This window comes from Tauraco erythrolophus, chromosome 2, assembly GCF_009769465.1.
Source record: "Tauraco erythrolophus isolate bTauEry1 chromosome 2, bTauEry1.pri, whole genome shotgun sequence".
NCBI classification, from domain to species: Eukaryota; Metazoa; Chordata; class Aves; order Musophagiformes; family Musophagidae; genus Tauraco; species Tauraco erythrolophus.
The window spans coordinates 38,516,112-38,537,178 of record NC_141466.1 but is presented as its reverse complement, the minus strand read 5'-3'; positions in this window follow the sequence as shown (position 1 = coordinate 38,537,178).

Genomic DNA, 21,067 nt, shown 5'->3' with positions numbered 1-21,067 from the left:
GTCAGGAGAAAATATGAGGAGGAATGATTTACCTAAATAAAACAAAACTTTCAAAGTGGATTATTAGCTTGCTATTCATTTGATTATCTAAAACTCATTAGGACAACAATTATACTTTACTGGAACAAAAATCAAAAAAGAGTGACTAATAAAGCAAACAATGTGGAGGCTTTGGTGTTTTGTCTCATAAACTTCATAGAAAGGCATAGAACTTATCTGCAATACTCATAAAGTGTGATAATATGGTAAGGAATATTCGCCTGACCAGAACTAATTTAGTATTTTATACTTAAAAATTCAAATATTCATATAGCTCTGAGTTCCATCCGATCTCTAAATAATCCTTTGCAACAATGAACTTCATTGCTTGTGATATACTACACATTTAGAACTTGACCTAAAATTTCAGGAACATCATTTGCTTTGTGTGCCTAACTCAAAATAACTTGTGGAATCTGATTTCCAAATAGCAAGTTTTCAATCACTGTGAAATTTAAACACGTTTGAGGCATCTCGGTTTGAATACTTTGTGGTGAAACACTTACATCAACAGTCACTTTTGATAATTTAGGTGAGGAAGTCTTTAAAGGCTAGAGCTAGCACTTCTTAACCTGATACTTGCCATTGCAGTTGTCTTCACTGTAAGCAATTTCAGTTATTTTCACTCATAAAGAAGCATTTGCCCTCCTAGTAATTTTCATTACCTCTCTGTCAATTTCTATTTTTAGGAACTCTCTAGGCAGGTTTGAACTTTAGCTGTCAGAAGCCCACAAAATTATACTGGAAGCCATAGTTCAGCTAAGATTTGGCTCTACAGCCAGATACAGAAATCAATGAGATTTCCTGGACTGAGTGCAATTTTGAAAGTAAACCCATTAATGTGAGTGTGCCATCATATCTGCACTCTCTATCCAACCTCTGCTTTAAAAAATAAAATATTCTATACACAAATGTGCTTTGCAGACTAAGCTCGGAGGAGAAGCGGGAAGTCATATAAAGGCTCTGAATGTCAGAGGACAGTATGGGGTGGGTCTTTGTAGGTGTTGGTGTGCCCTTTGCTGTCAATCAGCTCTGCTAGTAAAATGAAGAGGTCACAACCTCACCCCTTTCAGCTGGCACATCAGAAGACCGAAAGAAGAGCAGTCTGCGTGAAATGGTCTCACATGAGAGAAAAAATGCTACATTGTCCCTGACTCTCACTCTCTGACAGGTTCTATCAGATCAGCTTTTCTTTTCTCTAATTCCCAACAGCTGCTGGTGTGCAGTTATTCAAATGCATTTATTCAAATCCACCATCAGTTACAATCACAAGCAAGATAACCTACATCTCCTGCTTTTCTAAAACCTCATTGCAATGTGCAGTCACTGTCACAGGATTGTCCAACACCAAAGTTAGACAATTTTGTCGTGAGGTAAGATCTCTTTTGGGAGCCACCAGCATTCATAGGTTTCCTCTATTGTTTCTCCCAATGCGCATTACCTTTCAGGAAATTCACATGCTTTTGGTCTGTAAAGAGATTGGCTTGTAAAAAGATTTGTTTTGCTGCTACTTATATTGTAAAAGGATGTTATAACTATATCATCACATTAATTAAAATTGCAGATAATTACTACAACGTATTAAGGAAGCTCTTGAAATATTCTAAAAGCAGAGTAGCCCGTACATTGAATGAAAAGCTGTGTCACCTCAAGCGAAGTAACAATAGCAATGCTTACGATTCCTCTTGATAGACACTAGGAACAGGAAATACAGAGCATAGTGTGCATGCCCTGAGTGCAGCAATTAGCTTCTATTGCCCTGAGAACATCTGGGACCTTCATCTATACATCCTCCACCTCTGGCCCACTAGCTCCATTTAAGCTCAGGCCCCGGCCCTAGTCCTTGCCTGAGCTACACTGTAAGCAGGTCTGTGTTCAGCTCTGTTCCTTGATGATCTTGACATGCTGACTGGACTTCCTGGATTGCCCTTGAACTTAACACATCACTTTGCATATGTCTGATCACGGGACAGTTGGCTAAACCTGTTAGTGTCACCAACCCTGCTCTGTTTGTCTTGCTTGGATACTATGGGACTGTGCCCTTGTCAGTGTGGTCATTGCTCCTACCTATCTGCATTGTGGTCAGCTTCTCATCTTCTGTCACAAAGTGACCCTGTTGTTGTTGCTCCTTGCCACACAATGCAGTTTACTAACTAAAGCAGAAGCCTGGGAAGCAAGATTTTTAGTAAGTTCACAATTTTGCTGTTGGGTCCCAATTTTCAAGGAAAGCACTTAGTCTCTGAGCTTTCTAGTCTTTGGCTTATAAACAGGTGTTGTAGTTAGCTGTTGACATCTTTAACTTCAGTTCTTTTCAAGGGAGGTTGCAGCTTAGGAAGCTTTAAAGCATTTTCTTTCTGGATTAGAGATCTAAACCACCAAAATGTCTTAATCCAACCTTTAACTGGTTCAGGTTTAATTCTTCAGTTGCAGCATACTCTCAAAATGACTCAGCATTCACACTGGAAAAAAGATACTGGTAGTCTTCTGTCAAATCCTATCCACAAGCCAATCTTTTCCCACTTGAAATGCCAAAGCAAGATACTGTACGAAGCAGGTTGCACTCCTTTTTCAGGTCCCCTTTGGTGAACATTTAATGTGTTGTCCAAATCAAAGAGCAGGAACAATAGCTGTATCTCTAGGTGCTGAAGGCTAAATTAAGATTGAGGAGAGAAGGTATCTGAGTCTTGATTTTGCTCTTACTTCTTGCTTTCACAGTGAAAAATATGAAACTTGGAAACATGGAAGGTCTTCCTGAGCTGGGACATATTCTTCAGCAGAGGAAGAAACAATGTCATTTCAAGACTGGAAAAAGCCTCTTGGACCTTGTCAGATCAGACTGGTTTCTGGAGTTAGGAGCTGTGTATTGGGAAGACAAGATGTCATAAGGGTCTCTTTAGCTATACCTACTCCATACGGATAGGCTAAACAGGGAGAGATTCTGTATTGGGACTCTGAGGCCAGCCAGAGCAGTTTGGCCCAGTCCATAATTTTTAAACGTTTTTACCCTCCAAAACAGCATGGCGTTATTTAAGTTCTTTGTAGGAACTGGCTGGCTTGAATTGTCTTGAACCAAGAAAGGGAAGTGTTTGGCAGAGGTGATAGCTGGTGTAGGAGAAGACCTTGCTGCAAACTAAAAAATAGAGACAACGGACTCACAATGTCTATGTCCATTCTATGGTACTTCAACTTACTGATACAGAAAAAGCTTGTGATGCTGGTCAGATACACTTCACACTTAGTTATACTCTTCGGATCTTCTGGCTTAATGGATCAGAATGAGCAAAAACATATCGGTTAAATAAACAGGTGTTCTCTTCCAGGTACCATCTTACAATACCTAACAGAGGTGCCAATCAGAAGCTTGTGCTGAGACTAGTAATGTGAACTTCCATCTTCTATCTTTCACAAGCAGTGGGAAGGTTGACAATACAACAGCTAGGGCAGAATTCAGATTTATAAACAAATTCATCTAATTTCAATTAGATGTCATAGGATATTCTGCTTGGGGTCCTGTAAGCTGTTTAGTCATGTCTGTCAAGCCCATGCAAGTGTCTGCAGCACCTACAGAGTTTGCAAATGGCAGTAGGTGCCTCTGTTTAGGTAGCTAATCTGTTCTAGTTGGATTAATACTGTTGATCATCTAAAATAATTCTTCTGATTTGAATGGGACTGTTAACACCTCTCAGATCTGTGTTCCTGGATCTCTGCAAGCAACTCCAGGGATTACCTGGTGTGAGTCTTCTTGTTTATCAACAGCCTATTTCAGGACACTGACAGATGATTAATATAAACTATTTAATGGATAAATCCTTAAAACACAAGACTAGTTAAGTAGTTTTGGATAAATATTTTCTGTCACAACTATTGTAATTAAATGCATTATGCTTAGTCACGAAAGGCATGTTTATGTATAAATACTACTGAACAATTTTAGTGATAATGGCTATCTTTACACTTTCATTTAATATTGAAGCATGAATGACAATATTTTGCTAGCTCAAGACAATGTCAGGCACAACAAAACCTTGCCAATCTGTGCAAGTTTAAATTGGTACAAAATCAGGCATGCAGTCTCCTCTAACAGCAGTTTGTTGTATTGCAGGAGTTTAGTGTTACTTCTCCTCATGTCGTTAGGTCTTTCTGTTTTGTTTTGTTTTGTTTTGTTTTGTTTTGTTTTGTTTTGTTTTGTTTTGTTTTGTTTTGCTCCCCAGTGAGATCTTACTAAGAACTGGTTAATATTGGGAGGACTCCATAGTAGCAAGTTACAGAGCTGTTTGACATATAATGTAAGCTCACACATGCAGTTCCTCACACCTAACAGGTTAGTGGATGTCAGCTGAGCTGTAGCAACAGTGTACATGTTTGAAGTTCTGGATTCATAGGCCAATGGGAGGTTAATTCCATTGAAATCACCGATCAAGCTTTTTGGGGCCCAGCCCAGGAATTTCAAAAGCGTTTCCATTTAGTTTGATTGCTATTCCCTGCAAATTAAACCAAAATGTGCTGTCTCACATTCACTGAAGGTTAAAACTATACATGTTGGTAGCACCTGATAAGGAGAAATGCTTGAATCGTGGCAACTCCACTGCGTGCTACAGACCTACAGACTACAGGCCTTTGAAGTGGACTCAGATACTGCTGTAATAAGTTCCTTTATTTGCAACCATTAAGATCAGCCTTTTACTGACATAGACAAAAAGAGATAAGAGCATGACAACTAGAAAGACAAATGCTGTTTTGCAAGATATTTGCTAACTTATTAGAAAAATCAGTCAGTAAAATATAACTAACGCTATTAAAACAAGATTTTTTTTTTCATATTTTTCCATTGTCCATGTTCACCCTTGCTGATTCACATTATTCATTAACTTCCACTGGGTCCACTAGTTTTGAGGAAGGCAAACTGAATTTATTTGCTTACATTTAAAGATATTTTTGTATTTGCATGCCTCACCCTTCTAATTACTTCAAGTTTTTCAAGTACTGCTTAGGAGACACCAAGTTAAACAGCTCGCGCACTGACCTTGTCATGCTGTTTGGTCTTTATCCAGTGGGAATACTGTCACTGTCGTAGGGATGACTAGAAATGGGGCAGGATGTTTCACACTGCCGTTCCAAAGAAAGTCTCCTTTGATACAGGTACTAAAAAAAGTTAAATCCCCGATCCCCAACCTGACCAGCTTTTGCTTCCCAACCTCTGTTTCCATGGCATTCTCAGCTGGTAGAAGGCAGAAAGCTAGTACAGTAAAAGAGGCAGACCAGCTTGTGCAGTACTTTCCTAGCAACACCTACAGCCTGTAGGATCCTATTGCGTTAACTTTAACAAGAATAGAAACAGAACCTCTTTCAACCTTTTTTCTTTTTCCCTTTCAAGGGTATAAATGGAGGAGAGAGATTGAATGGCCCAGCAATTGCTGACCCTTGCATTTATAGTGCTACAGCACAGGAGTAACCTTCAGCAGCAAGACAGGTTCCTGGTCTAATAAGCTGCATTTGTAGTCATAATGAGAAATAAATATCTCATCAGAATGCTAGTCTTTCCTAGTTTTGAGTAAAATTCACAACTATCTAGTTTGTGCTTATGCATTACACGTAAGGCATGATTCCATCACTTGTTTTTTTAATAATTCCTTTTTTTTATGTATAAGAAATTATTTATGCATTATTTTGGTAGGTAACAGTTACAACAGTAAGTTAAAACGATTTGTTATAATAGTAATTCTTGTAACATTGTACTTGAATGATACTCAATTCAGTGGAGCTACTTCAGTTGTAAATCATCACACCTAAAGACTCTGAAATGGATGGTACAGATAAATCGTTACATCTCCATGAGGTCCTATTAGATTAATCTTATTTCCATCAATACAGATCAGTCTGTAATACAAAGGATGTAAAATCATAATCTGAACCCACTTCTCAAAATCAAAGTAAGCTTGAATGTCATCACGGTATTAGGATGCTGAAGTTATGTTCTAAGAAATGTGGAGAAACTGTACAGGTACAGTTGTTGTAGGCTGTTTCATTTGTCTGTGACTTTCGTGTTCCATTCTTTCAGGTGATTCTAAAGGATTGTGTGGCCACTTCCCTCGTGATAGCATTAAGAATAAAATTTGCACACTTTTAGGGATTACAGAAGAAGGGAGTCAAGAAAGCTGCTTTCATTCTGAAAGTTTAGTTGCTGTGTGGAAGTCTGAAATTGCCAGGATGGGAACACTGCAGAAAAGAATATTGAGAAAAGATGTGATAGCAATCTTCAGATGCATTAAAGGCTGCTGCAAAGAGGATGAGAATGTCCTCTGTGTACAAAACAGGAAACAATGAGCTAAAATTGCAGCAGATTTAGTTTTGACATTAGGAGTAGCTTTCTAAGAGTAAAGATAGCCAGTCTGTGGAATAATTTAGCTGTCCTGAGGAACAGGGAAAGCAAATGTCTACCAGCAATGATGATGGATCATAAATGAATAACTGATCCTACTTTGGGTGGGAGGATGGACCAGATGACCTCCTGAAGCCTCTTCTCACCTGTTTTTCTGTGATTTGCTATACTGAAGATACTAAAGACATATTTAAAAATACACAAGACAGAAAACCTATGAGAAATGGTGACATGTTAATCACTCTCTTTAGGTATTTTGTTCCGTCCTTACCTCTTTGTCATCCTTCTGTTCAGTCACATGAGACACTTTGTTCCCTCATACTGAATTTCCATCTTTCTCCTCATACTCTTGCAAGTTTGTCACTCCAATACTTCAATGGAAGGCAAGAGGCTTGGCAACGGAACCTCTGCATCTCCTCACTGAGTATCATAGTTAACTTGCATCTCCTCTGAGACCTCAGAGGGTGACTGACAGACTGTGCATGAGTGCAATTCTGATCTTTTGCATGCCTTCAAGTCCAGTGATTTTTCCCTCTTCTCCACTCTTATTCTATCCGATCTCCAGGTGAGTGTAAGTCTGCAAAACTGAAATATCAACACTTCTGCATTTTGAACATTTTATAGGATAGAAGCTGTGTTTTGAAAACACACGTGAAGGCTGATTATTCAACTAGTTTAAAATATCCAGACTAAGTAAGTACCTCATCTTTGGTACCTCCAATCTACTCACAGTTTGGAAGACATCTATGTTTAAGAATATCCAATGAACAGATTCACAGATATGTACTCAAACAAGCCCTACTTATATCTTACTACTAATAGACATATTTGGAAGAGAGGAAATCTTTGCATGAGGTCATTCAGTTCACTGGTCGTAGGCTCTGTGAATGCCATCTGATAGAATAAGGGCTAAAAGAAAGGTCTGAGGCTTCTTAGCTGCTGGCTACATGAGTAGCTTGTAGCCAAGATGTGCTGTCTTGATATCTTGTCTTACATGAAACTTTCAGATACAGGAAGATTTTCTGGGAAACAAAATGATGCAAATTGCTCTTTTTAATATTTTGGTGCATAACAATAATGTTTCATTTCACTTGGCCTTCCATCAAAAGATACAAGTCTACGTCTTCCAAATGGCAGTGTTAGGACCCAGTCTTTCATTTTTTCTATTCAACCAATTTGCCAGTTTCCACTTTCTATCTATTAAATTTAAAACAACACAAAGCAAAACAAAACAAAACACAACACCACCTTTGGTCTCTCTTCCCTCCTGCCCTTCACATCAAGGGAAAATTCTGTAAATAGGCACAAAGTTAACTCATTAACTTCTTTTAAATGTCTCCTTACACTCTCCTTTACCACACTGGTAGCAGCCCTTGGCTGCAACTGTCACCTCTCATGCTGACAAATACTGAGCACTGTTCATTGATATGTTCCTTCTCCTGGTACCCAGCTGTTCCCTCTGGCTTCATACATCAATGGCACACTCTTCAGGAAAGGAATTAACTTCTGAATGGTTCATGGGAGATGTGGCACTAGCCTTGGTTTAAATGGCAATGTTCAGTGCTGAAAGTCAGTCTTAAGCTTCAGGTAAGTAAGCTTCTGAGGTCTGAAAAGAGGGACATGAGACAGAAGTAAGTGTCTAAACAGAATAACAGGATCTATGAGCCTGATGGGATGCATGCCAGGGATATTTCACTTCAAAGAGTGCCAACAGAGAGCCGAGTCAGAATGAAGCGTGTCTCTGACCTCTGAGGAAAAAGCACTGGGAAGTCTAGACAGAGATCTTTACTATACCTTAGTACAGCAATATAGTATTCATCCTTTCTTTGGCATGTAGCGCAGCTGTTGCAGGGCAGGGACTGCCATCAATGCTGAACTCTCCAGGGTTTGTGCCGCGGTCCCTAGCAAAGCAGACCTGTCTAGGCCAAGAATGACTTTGCCTACCAGCTGCACGCCAGTGAATTAGCTGGAGACAGAGTGTTCAGGAAGCAGCTTGCTACCATGACTGCCTGCCTTCTTCTAAGGGTGGCACGAAGAAGCTCTGTCCCTGCAATTCCAGCACCATGGCTCTGAGGAAACTATGGGTCCTGCCAGAAATTCACTAAGATACTAATGTGCAAATTGCCACTTGCATCTCCTGGGGTAAGAGCTCTCACAGAACTTCAGGTTAAACCTGTGCTTCCAGGATTTGGCCATAATCACCCTGCAGGAAGTCAGAAGACTCAGCAGGGTGCTCTGAGGACAAAAGGCTGTGCAAGAACCATGTGAACTAAATCACTACTATGCCTGAAGACATTCAGCTGGTGGGTTGCATCTCTGGGGATGCGTTTTTCAGCAGCAGCACCTCTATAGGAGCTGTTGCTTCTCCAGAAACATCTAAGCAGATAACCCCGCTTGCTAGGATGCAGTACTATAGAATGAAAAACCCCTGTAGTTAAACTGATAGAGCTGCAGCAGATGCAATGCCTGCCCTCCTCTGCAAGGCAAATACGTTGCAATAAAGTGAATTATAACCTAAACCAGTATAGTGTATATAAGACTGTAAGCTACAATGCATCATGCCCATACATTACATCTCTTCTACAGGTTTGCTCCAGAACAGCTACATAAATTAAGCTACAGCAGTGAGTAGTTATTACTACTGAGACAGCTTTAGTATAATCTCTATGATTTCCTTGGGCCTCTCTCCATTATCACCAATACTTTTCTGGTTTGCGATGCCTCTGAGTCTTGGAAGAATTCTCGAAGGAGAGCTGATCCTTCCAACTCTCACAACACAAATGGATTTACCTTTGCTTTGACAACTATCTCTGGCCCTCAGAAAGAAGTTATTTTATTTTGAAGTCTAATAGCTTTGACTTCTGGTTTCTTGATTTTTCCTTTGTGGTACAGCCACTAGATTGAAAACAATGTGGGTTTTTAAATCAAAGTGGAAAAAATATAGATTCCTTAACACAAGGTGAGAAGGCCCACAACAATCCTTTCCAAAGAACTGAAATTTGTATTTGCTATCTCCTTGCTGACCAAAGCTTTTCTCTAATAGAAGTCTCATCAGCCTACCTATGTGCTATAGTACCATCAGTTAAAGGACAAAGATCTATATATGCCTTTTAACCCTCTTCCATTGCAAAGTATAAGGAGCTATTTAGTCTGACATCCATTTTGTTAGTTTCTATCAGCAGCAGCTGGTAGATTTCTCTGGGGTTTTCTTCAGAGCATCTGGCTTGGGTCAGGTCACTATAAAAAATTTAACAAACATCCCTTACAGGACTGGTTTGAGCTTTTTAAAATAAGGAAATCTCATCTATCTCCAATCTAGCAAAGGTTTTGCTTCCGTTCTGTCAATGCAGAAGACATATTAAGCACTGCATTTAATGAGATATTGAACACCACTTTGTTCTTAGCATTCACAGGAGCAGGCTGTGCTTAGAAAACACATCACTTGGTTTTGTTTTACTCTGTGGTAGAGTAAAAGTTGTTTTGTTGTGATAAAATATGTATTTCTTCATTTTGGGCAGCAATAAAATGGGCTAGACTCTAGGCTGCATCTCAGCTAACGTTGGAATGGAGCAAGACAGGCTGAGTAACTGCATAGCTGCTGAAATATGGGGCTAATTTTAAGGACAATTATTTAAAAAAAAAAAAAAGAGAAAAAAATCAAGTAGTAAGAACATAAGAACTGCCATAGTGATTCAAAACAAAGGTTCCACTAGCCAAAGTTCTGTCTCTAACAGTGATCATAAGTTGACATTTAGGAAAGAATAAGAACCATGTAAGTATATATGGTTGTTTTCCCTAATACTCTTCCAGCTTGTTACTCTTTTAAGCTTAGAGGATTTCCTGAGTCTTTTATAGTTTATTTATTTAGCAGGTCTTCATGAATCATTCTCCCAATTACTTCTCCCCCTGAACTTACACAAACTTCTTCCATTCACAGTGTCTTTTGCAAGGATTTCCACAGGTCTGGTACCCAACATGTGAGGAACCACCATCACGAGCTTTATTTGATGACTCCTAATGTCCCTGGAAGGGACAGTGAATAGTTGATCTCTATCCACTTCTTACCAATCTACTTATGATTTTGTAGATCTCTATCACATCCCTGCAAACCACCCTTTTCTTGCAGAATCTCAGTCCACCGAGTCATTCATTGTACAGGAGCCATTCTGGTCATCAGATGTGTCCTTCTCTGAATCTCTTTTAAGCTCTAATGTATACTTTCTTAAACAAGGAGACCAGAACTGCAGGTAGTTGTCAGTAGAATTCAAAATATAAGAAACATGAGTTTATCCAGAGAAGTAACTGTGTTTTCCGTCTTGTTCTTTACCTCCTTTCCTGATAGTTCCTAGCATTTGATTTATTTTTTGACTGCTGCTGAGCACTGAGATGGTGCTTTCTTGGAACTATTTATCTTAACCCCAAAGTCTGTCTCACTTCTGAGTGGTAATGATGAGTGGTGACTGTCAGGTCACAGTCCACTATTTGATATATAAAGCTAAGATTGTTTTTCACCACGGCATTTCACAAAACGTTTTATTGCTCTGTCATGAAGCCATTTTACTGCTCTGTCATGAAGCCTCCTAAGATCTTCAGCAATTGTACGCTCAACCCTTGTCCTTATTACATTGATAACTGTATCATCAGAAAACTTTGAAATCTCTCCACTTATCCCCTTTTCCAGGTGATTTGTGGCTATACTAAAGCCTATGGGTCCCAGCAGGGAATTCTGTCAAACTCCTCTGCCTTTACTGAGAATTTTGACTATTAGTTCCTGTTGTGTTTTACTTCTAGCTGTGTTTGTTCAGCTTGAAGAGAAGGCTAAAGGGAAATCTAATTGCTTTGTTTGGCTTCTTAAAATGAGATTATACAGAACTGAGAGGCAGACTCTTCTCATAGGTTCACAATGAAAGGAGAAGAGGCGACAGACACGAGTTGCTGCAAGGGAAATTCTGATTAGAAATAAGAAAGACTTTTTCACACTGCACCAAGACACCCAAAGAGCTTGTGGGATTTCTATCCTTCTGGATATTGAAAGCTTGACTGTTCATGACTCCAAGCCACCTTGTCTGAGGTGTAAGCTGGCATCACTTTGAGCAAGAAGTTGGATTATGTGACCTCCAGAAGTTAATTCAAACCTAAATTATTACATGATTGTATGCATTTTAGACAGCATTTTCTCTCTTCTCCCATCATTGTTCTTGAAGGATATTGTCAAGGTCTTTTAGAAATCCCAGTAAACAGGATCACACAGAACCACATACTTGTCCACCACTTCAGAGAACTCCAAGAGGTTTACAAGGCAGAACCATGTTTTCTCTTTTCAAAATCATAGTCATCATCAAGTGTGACTACACATTGCCATTAGTAATTCACCTATTTCCTCCTTAATTTTTTAGGTGAATACCACTTGGCCCTGGTGATTTGTATTTGTTACATTTCATTCTATTTCTTTGCACCATAATCCCTTCCAAAGTTGCTTCAATTTTCAGAGAGATGTTCACTGACCTTCCCTTAAAAAAACGATGTTTGTGTTGTAATCTCCCATCTTTCCTACAACGAACCTGCATGACAATAATCTATTCAGCTTCTCTGCAATGGTCTTGTTCCTTCTGACTGCTCCCTTTCTACTCCAGTTAAGGAAGTGCTACAAAATATTTTGCTCCTGATGTCCTAAGAGAAGGATTTAGTACTAATTTTAGTTCCTTTAGGAATATACTCCTCTGATTCTTTTTTTGGCCCGCTTGATTATATTTTTACATTTCATCTACCCAAATTTATGATCCTTTTCATTTTGTTCGAATACAACTTCAGATTTTTAAATGATGCTTTCTTAATGCTAACAAGCCTGCTTAGCCATTCCATCTTCCCTTTGCCAGTTTCCAAGCCTCTCCTAACACACAGTACACAATGTTGTTGTGCTTCCATTCTTGTGTCCTTCAGCTTCTACACCACCTGTAACTTAATTCTTTCTTGCTCAATTCATGGCACAACTGTGGCGAAGTTTTTGGACTTTTGCTTCTTCTGTGTCATGGATACTGGATCTGAGTAACAGTTTTTGTTACGGAGTTGTGCTTCTGGAAGAAATTTTGAAACAGATCTTTGTCATTATCTTGTCAAGGGCTTCATTTCCTCTTGTGGAGTTGCTAGCCAGCTGATCCATGAAAGAATCACTGACAATTTCATCTACGGTTTATGACTCAGAGTGAAGTTTCCCTCTTCAACACAGAGGTAACTGAAGTGACTCGATACTTTCTGTCCTTATCAACTCTCTGACTTCTTACAGCTTAACCTCTCAGCTTCTGGTTGGGAGGCTGGTAGTATTGACCTCATTCCATAGTCTTCCTCTTCGGCTCTGGCATTTCAATGCAGCTTCTGTGCTGCTTGTTAAGGTGGCTAGTTTGTTAATTCAACTTAATCCCAAGCTCTAACTAAACATGCAATTCTGTTGTAGCAGTAACGGTATATTTTTCTCATCCCTTTGTATTTTGTACACTAGTATTACAGCGTCCTACTGTCCATCCATCTTCCATCAGGAAGAAAGGATGAAGAAAAATAGCTGTAATTGATAGTTGTTCAATCACATCATCAGTAGTTTTTGATCCATATTCCTTCGCTTTCAGGACTACAGCAGAGCTTATATTGTTGTGTTTTGACCCTGAAGCCTACTACTCTCACTCTACCAATATCAACATCTGAGCTCCATCTTCTGTTTCTCTACTACTCTGTTGAGCCCAAATGCTTTCACCTTCATCGCAAATTCATTAATTCCACTCCATTTTCCTCATCCTGATAATCTTCTACTCTGGCACTTTGATTTTGTCTTTAGCCCAGAAGGCAACAATATTGACTGTAACTGAAGACATTCTTATACTTGCAAAAATCTTCTTCTCTCTAATTATGCCTTGACCACAAAAAGTATTTCAATAGATATAGTTCTGATTCTATTTTTAACACCAAAGTACACTTACATAGATATCCCTTTCCAAGTTGAATCTCAGGTATTGACCTGAGACCACAGATCTCCCCTTTAGGAGTTCAGTACATAATCTCATACACCCTGAGAAGGGGAAAAAAAAAAAACACGTATAGTTTCAACTTTTCTTTCAGTATTTTAGCTTTTAAAGCTCACAAAATAATCTGAGAATATAATTCTTTGGCAACAGAATGGGAAATAATTTTAGGAACATAATTCTCCAGTAAGTGAATTACTTACTTCAAACTTCTTTATCGGTTTTTCATTTAGGAAACAGAGAATTTTATATAAACTGTTGAATTGTATTGTTAGAATGTTGAAACAAGATTATTCAGGGCAAAGCTTTTGACACACTGATTTAGGTGCCACGGTTCTGAATTTTCTCTCTCTCTCCAGTTTGGTACTTTCTTATTCATTAAAAAGTATGTGTGTACCTACAGATTCAGAACAAATAGAGAGGACTGTGTGTATAAAAGAGAGACATTTAACACATAAATAAGAATATTATGTTGCATGTTTTTGGTAACAAAAATAATATTTCAAAAGAGAAAAGGAAACAGCTGGTTTCCAGAGCTGTATTGAAACAAGTACTTTAAATCACCTATTTAAGCTCACCTGTTTTACTCGGTATTGCGGTGGACTACACACGCTCAGTCTTTGTTGTGACTCGGAGTACAGCAACTATGGGAAGACACGGGAAGTAACTACTTAGATTATTCAGCTTGATGGTAAGAGCACCCTAAGATGTGGGAGTTAGATGAATAGTTAGACCACAGGAACTCAGGAACTGGATGTGGCCCTTTACGATTTTCTTTTCGTTTCCAGTGACTCACTTGATGACTTGGACAATGTCACTTATTCAATCTGTGCCTCAGCTTCCCCAATTATGAAGATGGTACAGCTGGCTGAGAACTGGGTTCTCTCTGATGTGTTTTTTTTTTCAGGGTACTGAATTTGAACAGTGAAAATCCAAATTCTTTGCAAAAGAAATATTTTCCAAAATGTTGGTTTGGGATAATTGCAACTTTGTTTTTCATGCTTTCTCTTTAATACAGTTGTCCCTCTTATACTGAAGTATTTAAGTTTTTAAATACAATATATGTCACATTTTTCTCATTAGCGGTCGCTCTTTCAAGAATTACAAAGTTCAAATAAAATTAATCCAAACATTATCAAAACGAAGAAGTTCTACACCACAGAAACAAAACATTTTTTTCTCCAGTTAAACAATGCAGTAGATGCTGACACATTTCTGATGAATGCTTTCACTTTGATGAAACTACATTTCATTGAAAGTCATTAACTCAGTACACATATTGATTTTATGACATCTGGTTGTTCTCACATCTCATCTGACGTCTTCCTCTTTCACAGGTAATAATTATCTTTTTGTCTGTCTTTCCTTCTATTTCCTTCTCTTTTCCACAAATGCGTCACTCCTCTTACAAATATGCTCTCTATTCCACATATTTCAAGCACTCTTTTCTCTCAGGTTGTCTAGCTGATTAAAATAATAAAGTTAAGTCCAAAGCAACTGTTCCCAGGCTGTGCTTAGCTTGAATTCTGCTGTTTCTTCTTGAACCTAAAAGGGCTCGTGTGCCTTAAACTTTATTCATCTTTTCTGATTATATCTATTGGATAATTGAAGGTATTTTCTCCTACAAACTTCGCCTCAGTACTTATTAAGGCAAACACAAAACTCTTGTGCCTGTTTTAGTAATGATACTGACTTCCTTTTAAAGTATCTTTCAATTTATAAACAGAGATGCATGAGAGTGTGACGAAGTTGCACTAGATTGTGAGACAGAACTTGCCATAGCACATCCTCCACTGTAGGAATAGCTCTGGAGAATGACATCTTCCTCCCCTTACTGCCATCTTCTTACCTGCCGCTTCTTTACAGCCTATCTGGGGAATCACGTGTTTACTGACAATTAGGCTTGATAAAACAGCAGGAGTTTCTTGCGTTCTTTTGATAAGAGTATTTCTGGGCTGACGGCAGCTGTTGGAGGGCTTCTGGCTACATAAACAGCATTAGACCTCAGTGTACAAAGCACTCTGTTCGTTTGGTGACTTAGATCATTTAGGTCTTACCCTCAATGTACTCTCTGCTGCAGCCAGTGTAAAACACTCAAGACTTTATTGAAGATTTTCTTTTTGAGCAAAAATAATGGTAAGATGATACTTTAATTGCCAGCAAACAGATTTAAAAAAAAAATTCTATATTATAATGCAAAGCACATATTCATTATATCTATAGGCTACTTTACTAATTATATTAGAACTGTTCAGCAAAACCACTGGAGCAACAATAAAATTCTTATTCAAAAAAAATATGGTCCATAATTATAGAAAATGATCCGTTACTTCAATTCTTGAACCGAATCATTGCTTTTCTGACTGCCAGATTGCTGACTAAGAGTACTGGGCTTCGGTTTCTTCTGTCTGAGCCATAACACTTCTCAGTCTTTCTGACAGATGTAAAAAGATATTACAAACTTGGGGTCTTTCTGTGCTATGGCCTTATGCAGGGTTCCCCTGAACTGAGTGGAGCTGAATCTGCCTGAGTTATTGGCTTTAGCCAATAGGTCCAGAAGATAAACAAGAAGTAGATGATGACTTTTTGGGGTGGCGGGTGGTATCAGTTCCATCATTTTTGCACTTTTTTCTAATTAAAGGATTAAAAATGGAAACTGATTTTAGTACTTTGGAAAACAATGTTGTACTTAAAACCTTGTTAGTATTTCTGGGTTAAAAAAATAATTATTAACAAACACATTTGGAAAGTAGTGAGACTGAAATAAGAATCAGCTCATAACAGATTCGTATCAGAGAGGAGTTTGCAAATGCAATGTTGCACCTAAATGGGTGTATGATTTGGAGCTGCACATACAGAAGCATCACGTCATGGAGGAGGAAAGTGACAGTTCCTGTTTATGCATTTTTGGCAAGCTGCACCTGAAGGATGGGATGATTTTCTGGAAACTGCCATGCCAGAAATACACAGCTGAACAGGAGGGAACTGAGAAGAGCAAAGGGAATAATTAGAGACCTATGGGGGTGGGAAAGGGTTTCTAGTCTCTTTTTTAAGGAAACCAAGATATGCAATCGCACTGTTTTTCTGTCAGTACTCCAGCAATAACATTTGAATCTCTTGACCAATTTCAAAGAAGCCTGACAAAAAGGGAGAGGTCTAAAAACACTGAACTTCTGCAGGTTTTACAAAAACCAGCAGCCACATAGAGAAGACCCAGATTTGTGCACCCACTAAAGAACAGGTGGAAGTGTGAACTCAGCTGCATTATTTGACACAAGAGAATCCAAAGCTGTCATCCAAAACCAGGCTCCATAAGGTTTGCTGCTGATGGAACTGCTTTTTGTGGTTTGTGGTTTTTTTTTTTTTTAAGATATTTAAAAGAAGACAAAGAGTTTTGTCTGAGAGCATTTAAGACACTAATCACTGCAGGATATAGGCACTCATTATGAAATTATGCATAATAACAAATCTTGTCCAGAACAGGCCCTGAAATCCCTACCTGAAACAAACTGCCTTTGTTCCAGTGGTTTTTGTCTGCCTTGAAAAGGAATGTTCCCATTTCTTCTCATGCTAGAGCTAGCTGTGACCTTCTTCTCTCTCTTACCAAACTTAAAGAAATGAAAAATTGTGAGTCAGATGCCAAAACAAAAACTGCTCTTGAAAATCATGATACGTTAATAAAAGAGATTTTACTGTGAATTTGGTCTGTCTTTGAAGTTTTTTAATTCCTTCAACAACTTCTTGAGCGAGAGAGAAGTCACAGTGTCCCACTTCTACTAACCTATTGTGAGAAATTGCTTGGAGCCCTTGATGCTACAGGGTATTTCATCCTTCATGGCTGTCTCTCAAACAACAAACCATCTCAGACTGAAAACTCCTCCACAGCTTTCACTGTCCTCAGTCTCTCATGAGTCTGAGCACTACTCTTCTAGGGAAGGAACCTTATGGAGAAAATCCTTTGAATTTTTTGTTTTCAGTTTCTTCTGTTTGTCTCAAGCAAGAAAACAGAAAATCATGACTGTTTACAGCTCAGTTAATGAAAAGAGCTTGAAGAGGGAGTATTAGTGGAATTGAGAAATTTAGAACATGGCCTTTAGACAATGCAAAAGGAAAATGTTGGGGAGAAGGAAAGTTTCTGAGAGCGAAGGAAAGTCTAGGACTATAAAGAAATATGCATGTCATGCATGGGGCCTGAGTGGATACTTGTTGTTATGATCTGAGAAGAAAATATCACAGATTCCATTGCAATGGTTGGCTTCTCAAGTTTAGGAAGGTAATTTACCTGATATGTTACAACAGCTATATTGATATTCCATTTCCAGATTTCACAGCAATCTTCCCTAGATAGGACTTCAGAGAAATGGAGTTAATAGGATGCCTGTCAGTGACAAAACTTTGCCCCACCTCTCACTCCAAGCAAGAGGCATTCTTACTAACCAGGCAATGAAATTCTCTTTGAGGCCCTCATGTATCATTCTAGCTTCAGGATATAATGTGTTCAACTATACTAGGCTTTCCATGTCTTGTTGGTTGGATGACAATGTCAGATATTTCGTCTTTACAAACCGAACGTGGGCAAATCAGAAAATGACCACTAAAGGTCTGAAGTACTTAAAATAAGAGCTGAGTCTCTTCAAGTAGCCCTATGAAAAATGAGACTACTTTCACGGTATCTTTTGTATTTCTCTCTAGTAAATTCTACTGTCTTTGAGCAAAAATAGCATAAAATCATTTGTTGTGCCTAAGAATTTGTAGGCATTAGGAAAAGCCTTGCCAGAAGGTTGAGAGATGTGAACCTTCCCATCTACTAAGCACTGGTGAAGCTGTATCTGGAGTGCTAAGTCTAGTTCATGGCTCACCAGTATAAGAAAGACATGGACATACTGGAGCAGGTCAAGTGAATGGCAACGAAGACGGTTAAGGGATTGGAGCATGTCATACAAGGAAAGGCTGAGTGCTGGGGCTATTTAGCCTAGAAACAGAAGGCTCAGAGGGATCTTATCTATGTGAATAAATATCTGATGGGAGGGTGTAAGAAAGACTGAGTCAGGCCCTTTTCAGTGGCACCCAGTGATAGGACAAGAGACAATGGGCACAAGTTAAAACACAGGGCATCATGAAGAAACACTTTTACTGTGAGGGTGACTGAGCACTGCCACAGGTTGGCCAGAGAGGCTGTGGAGTCTCTATCCTTGAAGATATTCAAAAGCCATCTGGACATGGACCTGGGCAATCTGCTCTAGCTGACCCTGCTTGAACAGGGAGGCTGGACTAGATGACCCTCGGAAGTCCCTTACAACCTAAATGATTCTGTGACCCTGTGCTTTTCATTAGCACAGTTTTATTCACAATATCGGCTTGGTGCAAGGCTACGCTCCAATTTCCATAGTTTTTTTTTTAACCATTACTCTGCAAAAGCTTTCAGCTTCCCCTTTTAAGAAACTATATATAAAGTCCCCTCATAATCTCTGTATTCATTTTATATTTCACACATAGCAGTAAGAATTCATGTGCTTGACCCAGCATATAGTAATTAATGAAATAACACAGAACAGGCATACACGTGACTGTGTCAGTAATTAATAAGCAGAAAGGTGAGTAGGATAACTTAACCTCATGTAATATTTTCTTCACAGAATTATCATCGAGACACTTGAGTCTTACGATCTTAGACCTTTAATATTTTGTTTAGGTTGGCCTTAGAGCAGTGACTCTTCAATACTAGGGCCGCTGCTCCTGTGAGTTAGTGGTTGCAGTTACTTGAGCTACATCTTTGGTGTGGCACGTGCAGGCCTAAATTATCTGAAGGAGTGTGGATTACCTATGGATGCCTGTAACAATATAACTACCGTGTCTTTTATTACCATTCCAGTCATGTCATGTTTTAGTTGTTTCTGATACTCATCATATGGTGGTACCTCACCTTCTTCTCATCGTCTTACTCCTTTCAATCTTGCTTCCTTCAGCTTTGAGGTGGCTGCCATAATTTTTCCTGTTGGTAATGAACGGATAAATTCTTTAGCATCAGCCTGTAACATGAAGGCTATCTTCCCTGCTGGTCGCAGATGGTGGGAAGTGATTTTATTGATTTGTTAGTACTTAGCTAGGAGGATTACATCTAGCAGGAATAACGTGGCCAGGCCCTGGGACAAACAGCAATATGAGTTAGTGGAGGGTCTGTTGTCTTTTAACTGAGTGTGACGTTATGGTATTTACCAGCCCTTCATAGTGCTTTGCTTATTAACACCACTTTAATCTCTTCTGAGCCATCTGTCGGTCATTGAAGTTTCAGTTTTCCTTCATGTGCTGGAAGAGTTGAGAGACTTCACTTTTTGAGCTGAACTTGGACATTACCACTCAAAAGTTTTGGTGGTCACAGCAGTGCTTATTATTTTTTTCTTTTTCATTTGTGTTATCAAATTGTGTCCTGCAGAGGATCTCTTGGGGGGACACAAGCAGATGGTCACAGTAATTCCTCTCAAACTCAAAGGGTCACGAAGGTTCATAGCTCTCAGAATTTGCGTGAGAGGTATTAGTGTGGCTGGATGAAAACTGGTCCCTTTCCCTATTCCAAACCCGGCAACTTTGGCAGCAAGAACCACTGAACACTGCCAGCATAGATTTTTTTCCTTTGGTTCGTGCCCATCAGACGATCTCTCTAGAAACCAGAGCTGTTTCCATGCTGTGACCTCGGCAGAAGCGTGACTGAGAGGTCTTAAGTGTCAGCGTGTGCTAGTGGTAGTTCACATTTTATTTGAAAGTGCAGTTTTCTCTACACTTCAGCTTTGCATTTCTAAGTAGCCTGGTAGGTTTCATTCACTGATAGGAACGTGTTTGAGCAAGGGACCCTTCAGAGAGGGTTCTATATAGTCATGAGTTTCTGGCCAGTGGATTACATGCAGATGATCTGTAGAGAAGGGCTGTCGTGCTCATTACCAGCTCCCCAAAATCAAGTTGCTCAGAGCTGGTAGATAAGAAATTGACAAGGAAGCTCCCTGTGTCTGGAAGTGATGCTCTGTTCATTGTACGCTGCCTCCTCCGTTGAACAGTCGGCACTGTTGGGTGTTTCATGGCCAGTTTTGGAGGGTCACAGCTGTGACAAAAACGGGTCCGACAGATGAGGGGAGTCAAGAGCACTCGGCAGCCCCGTGGGAGGACACGAGAGGCGTGGGTGCCACTTGCTGGGTGTAAGAAGCATGCGAACAAAGTGCTGAAGCGCAGGACCCCAAGGAAGGGAGGGTCGAGCGGTGACAGCGCTGGCTCAGGGTAAGGAGGCTGCAGCTGGAGCTGAAGCCCCAGGGCCCGGGAGGCGCGCACGGCTCACGCCCGAGGGAGCGGCGGCAGCACCGGCAGCCTGGGGCTTCCCCGTCGCCTCGGGCCAGCCCGCAGCGCGGTCCCTGCCTGGGGCGAGACGGCCGCCCTGGCGAGGACTCGGGCGAGCGCCCGGCCCCGACATGCGGTGTGGAAACCTCGAGGAGGACGTGAGGAGGACGGCGGTGCCGGGGCCAGCGCCGTGACCGGGCAGCCGCGGGACGAGCGAGGGGAGCGGCGGAGAGAGGCGCGGCCGGCGCGGGTCCCTGTCACGGGCAGGGGCAGGGGCAGGCAGCGCTGCCGCCCGTGAGGCAGCGGTGGCGCGCCG